Raw genomic sequence first — 6,049 nt, 5'->3', positions numbered from 1 at the left:
GAGGGTCTTAGACATAAGGAAGCCTTTTTCTAGCCCACATGTCAGAGTGGCCCCATCAGTCACTGCCCCTCATACACACACCCCTCCAAATCCTGGCCAAATTTCTGTAGTGGTTGAGATCTATATTTATCCCTTAGCATCAGGGCAGGGAACAAGCCAGAACTTTGCAGTGTCAGTTTCCCAGACATATATAACTCCTGAAACCAACATGGGATCCAAAGAAAGGAAAAATTAGAAGAAACAGTTAAGAATATTGTATAGCATTTTTGGTCTGTTTGGAGTCCACCCCACTGGAGCCTGGGTGGTTAAAAGGCCTGGATGGAGTTTGCGATCCTTCCTTCACAAATCAAGCCCCATTATACTCAAGTGGCTGAGAATGTTGCAGATACTGACATTCTGGGCACATTCATTACTGAGAAAAACAGCACAATAGCTTAGATAGATTTAGTCATAACTCCAATTCAAGGCTATTCTGATGAAAATGGTTTCAATTGCAGTTAATTTTAAGTAAGAATTCCTTTCACTGTAATGTTACTAATCAGAACTCTTCCTTAACAGTGTCTCTTCCCATATCCTTCTCTGAAGAGAAAAAGGCCACTTACAAAAAAGAGAAACTTATTCTTCTTTTTGAATTTTATTAAAAGCAAAATATATTCTAGGGGATAATCTGGTCTCTGGTCTCAGTAGATGTTGGTCTCTATCTTCTACACCTTCTCCAGGCCAGTCTTTTGTGTGATTCCTTATATTAAGTATGAGAATCCCCAGGCCCTCGGAAGCCTCAAAACCAAACAACGGCTAGGCTAACTGGTCTAAGGCTGAAAAGAGAGTACAGTCATTTTACAACATTTCAAAAACTGAGAGTAGGGGGACAAAAGGGAGTTAGGAGTGACATGACTTTAGGTAACAAAATACTCCATTCTCTAGAATCTTCCATTCCTAAGCATTCTGGGTAATTGGAGGTTTGATATATACTTAAGACATTTGCCATGTATTTCAGCTATAGCCCAGGCCATGTTCTGGAATGCCAGCTGTTGGGTGGGGTAAAATAACCAAATCCCATAGGATGTGGAAGACAGAAATCTGTATGAGTTTACACTCAAAACACTAGTTAGAAGGGAAATGATTCCTGCCAAATTTGAAAAAAAAAAAAAAAAAAAAAAGCAATATGCTTAACAGTCTAGCAGAATGGAGCCACAAGTGGCTAATGGGGATGCAAACGAAGCAGTGGCTACAAAGGGACAAGGGGAGAGAGAAAGGAGAGGCTTTGAATATAACAGCAGATTCAGGGGCACATTATTAAAGTCTAGAAAACCACATGCTCATTTCTTGGACACAGGTTTCAGCAACTGCTTCTATAAGCCCCTTGTCCTGAGTGCCTGCTGTGATGAAACCACAGAGTTGCTGACAATGGTAACTAACTGGGAACAGAAAAAATCTTATGGACTGGGTCCTCCTGTTCCCAAAGGGAGGAAGATATGGTAGCATCCTTCAGATAATCTCTGCCTTTACCATGAGATGGACTAGTTTATGGCATCTGTTCTTGTGGGCCATTTCCACAATTGTGTAGGTTGTGGGTTGGCCACAATGTGTCCCAGAGCCGTCAAAGAGCAGTTGTGTACTTTCCATATCAAGGACTGGTTAGGTCTTCAGGGACTCTGGGAGGTCATGTGCAGTGGAGCTTAAGAGTTGTTTGCCATTGGAGTCACCCAAGTAATGTTGAATACTCTCTAGAACCCCAGTCCCTTCCAAGATTAGTGACCTGCGGACTCTGAGGTCACTGGGTAAGGAAGCTCCAGGCCAAGCTAGGGCCTTTGGTTGCCCATGTATGCTGCTCAGCACAGAATGTCATTTTTGAAGTGCATGGAGGAGGGAGAATTCGCTTAGGGCTACAATAATCAGGGAAGGCTTCCCGGGAAAGGTGGGGTTTGGGCTGGACCTTGAAGGGCAGGACTTCAAGCTGAAACAGTTACTGGCTGACTTTGATGATGCCAGTCTGGTCCCCAGTGCCCAAAATTCCCCCTCCCGAATAGCTAGCCTCTGAGTAGTGGCCAGCAGGCATAGCCAGCAGGCTCACTGGCTAAGGCCAGAGGGTTTCCTTGACCTGAAAGGTCCAGATAATGGCCCTAGATCCCTACTTCACTGGGTTCCAAGAAGAACCCTTAGCGCATCACATTCCTGAACAGAGTTTCCATCTGTCGAGTACAGTTGTACAGTGAGAGATGCTTTCATTTCAAAGGACTGAGGGCTATGGGTTTGCGACTGTATAAGCCTAGACCCCTAGGGGGAAAATGAAAGCTTGGGAAATTGTTAGGTCATTGTGGAGGTTCAAACCTATTTCTAGTGGCTAAAAGGCACTAATGAGTATAATGCAGGCAAGAGACATTGGTTCAAAGGAACAACTAATTGGAATTAAGAGAAGTGTGCAGAGGCCCCTAATGAATGGATATGCTAATTGGTCTTCTTTGCTAGCCCCTTGGGCTTTGGCTGTGACATAGACTAGCCTATTAGATGCCTGCTCTGTAATAGCTGCTGAAGGCTGGGGCCCTTTATTGCCATGGTAACATTGATATCTAGAGTCTAGCTGAGCCCTGGATCTCTTAATTTACTACTCAGGCGGCTACAATTCTTTGGGTTTTATTATTCTTCGTGCCCCGGGTGCCAGAGTGGCAGTGAATCATGCTTATTCATCCTCTGCACCGCCCACGGTGTCTTTGAATAAGTCAGGGTGTCTCTTACTGTGTGTGATGAGCAGATTATTAAGTTAGAGCCTATTTCTGCGTTAGCTAGACTGGTGCCTCTCAGAAACCCAATGTACCTCTCCAACCACTTACTTACCTGCTGCCTAAAATGGTTTTGGCAAGCAGAGTGATGGCACTGCAGTGGGCCAGCAGAGCCCCAGTATCCCAGAAGCCTTTGCTTGCTTGGTGGTCAGGGAGGAGCAGCACAGTATAGGTGGGGCGGCACCAATTGGGAGAATGAAGCTTGGAAACACATGACATCAAAATGGAGCAGTTGGAGGGAGAGAAGAGTCATTGCAAAGAGTCCTGGCTGGGAACTGTGTTACTAAAAGTTTTAGTCCCTGCAGGGTAAGGGGGTCGGGACTGTGTGGAAAAAGACATCCCTTGTTCTGAGTGACTCCAAAAAAAGAAGTAGCCCCCAAAGTTTAGAAGGTGCAGGGGAGATGAATTTCACTTTATTTTATAAGACCTTTGTTACAAAAGCTGATCACTGAGACCAGTTGCCCAACTTACCACTGGAGCTGCCCACACTTTGGCGTCTCATTATAGAGATGCTCTAAGCATCCACTGCCAGAGTGTGAAAAGTAGAACCCTGCTAGATGACCTCTTACGACTCTTTCAATCTTGCAGTCTTGTGTGTCTATATATGATGTCGTTTAATTTATCAGGACATATGCTGAACTTCAATGATGCTTTGTAAGTACATGTGCTTGATTCAACAGCACATATGCTAAAATTGGAATGATGTTCTATTAGTGTGTGTCTGTGTCTGTCTCCAGCCATAAATGAAATTTTGCAACAGGTGCAGAGATGTTTTCCTGACACCTCTGTCCCTAACAAATGGATAACCTGAAACTAAAGATAAATTGGACAATAAATCCCAAAGTTACAAATGGCTCCTAAAAGCAGGAGTCTTAGGGTTGTTGGATTTTGTGGTTTGTTCTGATATTTTTTTTCAGTTCACTGCAGCATTTGCAGCATTTCACTGGGCATTCTCAGGGGAGAATTGGCAGACTACAGAGAAAACTGAGCTACACAAATTTAAAGCACATTTACAAGGATTTTTTTTCTGTTTATTGGGAGTAGAGGGTGTAGGGTGGGGGTCACAGATCTTCTTGAACTAACTAGATTCAAAGAAGTAGAGATATTTTGCTGTGACAAGCTAGACAGAGAGCTGTAAACCTAAGGACAATCAATCAAGTGTGCTAAGCACAGAAGGGGCCGTTAGGCAACATTGGTTTTTCCTCCCAAACTCTGAAAACCTGCTTATTATCAAGCAGCAGCATTTCCCCACACAGAGGACAGTGATATTAATCCAATCTGAACCCACTCTGGGTTCAGCAAGCACCAGTCAGAAATCACAGTGGCTCTCAGCTGCCTCTTAAATCAAAGTGAGATTCATAAGCAAGAGCTTAAGGTCTCTCCATCAACAGCCTTGTTCTTTTGCTCACTTGCTGTAAGACTACAGGAATGACAATTGATTTCTCTGTTGCAGCATGTTCCCTCCTCGAAAGAAAATCAAGTTCCACGTCCCTGCTTCCTCACTCTGAGGAATGCCATGGGCTTGGAACTCTTCAAAAGGAAATAGTGAGAGGCTCTGAAGTTAGGTAGAATTATTGCTTATTAGAGAGTATCTAATAGTGTCTAAAAGCATGGGCTTTTAATTGGAACTGGGTTTGAATCCAGTTCCCACTCTTTCTTTTTTCTTTTCTTTTCTTTTCTTTTCTTTTTTTTTTTTTTTTTTTTTTTTTTGAGTTGTAGTCTCACTCTGTTACCCGGCCGGAGTGCAGTGGCGCAATCTTGGCTCACTGCAAGCTCTGCCTCCCGGGTTCACGTCGTTCTTCTGCCTCAGCGTCCCGAGTAGCTGGGACTACAGGAGTCCGCCACCACGCCCGGCTAATTTTTTTGTGTTTTTAGTAGAGACAGAGTTTCACCATGTTAGCCAGGATGGTCTCCATCTCCTGACCTCGTGATCCGCCCGCCACGGGCCTCCCAAAGTGCTGGGATTACAGGTGTGAGCCACCGTGCCCAGCCCCAGTTCCCACTCTTAACAGCTGTGTGACATTGGGGAAGTTATTTCAACTCTCTGACCCTCAATTTTCTCATCCATAAAATCACTAGATTTTGTAAGGGTCAAGTGATTTAATTTATATAAAGTACTTGGCCTAGTTCACTCAATAAAGGTGATTGTTATTATTGTCAGTATTATTATCATGTGTCTTACATGGATGTTGTTAGTAAAGTGTCTCCCACACATGACTTCTCAGGGTTCTTCTTTGTCAAGACAGCAATTAAATCGATGGATTCTAAAACAATTTCTGGGGGAACAAGATATTCATGCAGTGTCAAAGTATTACTCCACAGATTATTTATTAATTTCAAAGAAAAAACACACTTTTACAATGAAGAATTCTAGCAGATATCACTTTAGCTTAGTGATCAAATTTAGCATCACTAATAGCAGGGCAATGGGCAATGACATATAGCCCTGCTGATGTGATGCAATGGGATGTCAACAACGTTGCTTCACAGTAGTATTCTTGCCAAAAATGTTTAATCTGAATGTAATCATGAGGAAACAATCAGACAAATCCAGGTTGTATACAAGACAACTGACCTGGACTCTTCAAAAATATCAGTATCATTGAGAAGAAAAAGCCAAAGGTACTGTTCCAGAATCTAGATTAAAGGAAACTAACAAGAAAAAAGCAATCAAATGAAATTCATTATTTTTAATTGAATCCTGTCAACACAAACTGCTAGGATGTTTTGGAGGCAATTAAAACTTGAGAAATTTTAATATGTGTTTGATATTGGATACTATTATTAAAATGTTAAATTTCTTGGATGTGATAATGACATTATGATTATGCAAGACAATTAAAGAATGCTCTTATTCTTAAAATATACATGCTGATGTATTTAGTTGTGAAGTAGCATGGTAGCAATTTAATTTCAAATGCTGTAGCTGAATACATACGTATGGGTATTATATTTATGTTTGTGAGAGAGAGCATTGCACAAATGTAAAATATTAACAATTTCTAGGTGAAGGGTATGCTGGCTTTCATCACAATTTACTTTCAATTTTTAACATTTTTCCAAATAAAATAGTTGAGAGTAAAATGTAAATCCTTCCCTCCAGCCCCATTCCAGATGTGCCTTTTCATATCCCCAACAGGTCTCTGCAACCTGGTTCTTATACCTCCAATATCTCCCATCCTGTAGCAACAGAAGCCATTTGGAGTTAAGGAGACAAGAAATAATGGAAAGCTTCAGGAAGGCACTCACATTTGAGTTTGGCCTCCAGG

The sequence above is a fragment of the Macaca thibetana genome, chromosome X (genome assembly GCF_024542745.1).
Source record: "Macaca thibetana thibetana isolate TM-01 chromosome X, ASM2454274v1, whole genome shotgun sequence".
NCBI lineage: Eukaryota > Metazoa > Chordata > Mammalia > Primates > Cercopithecidae > Macaca > Macaca thibetana.
The sequence above is the reverse complement of the archived record's forward strand: the minus strand, read 5'-3'. Positions refer to the sequence as shown.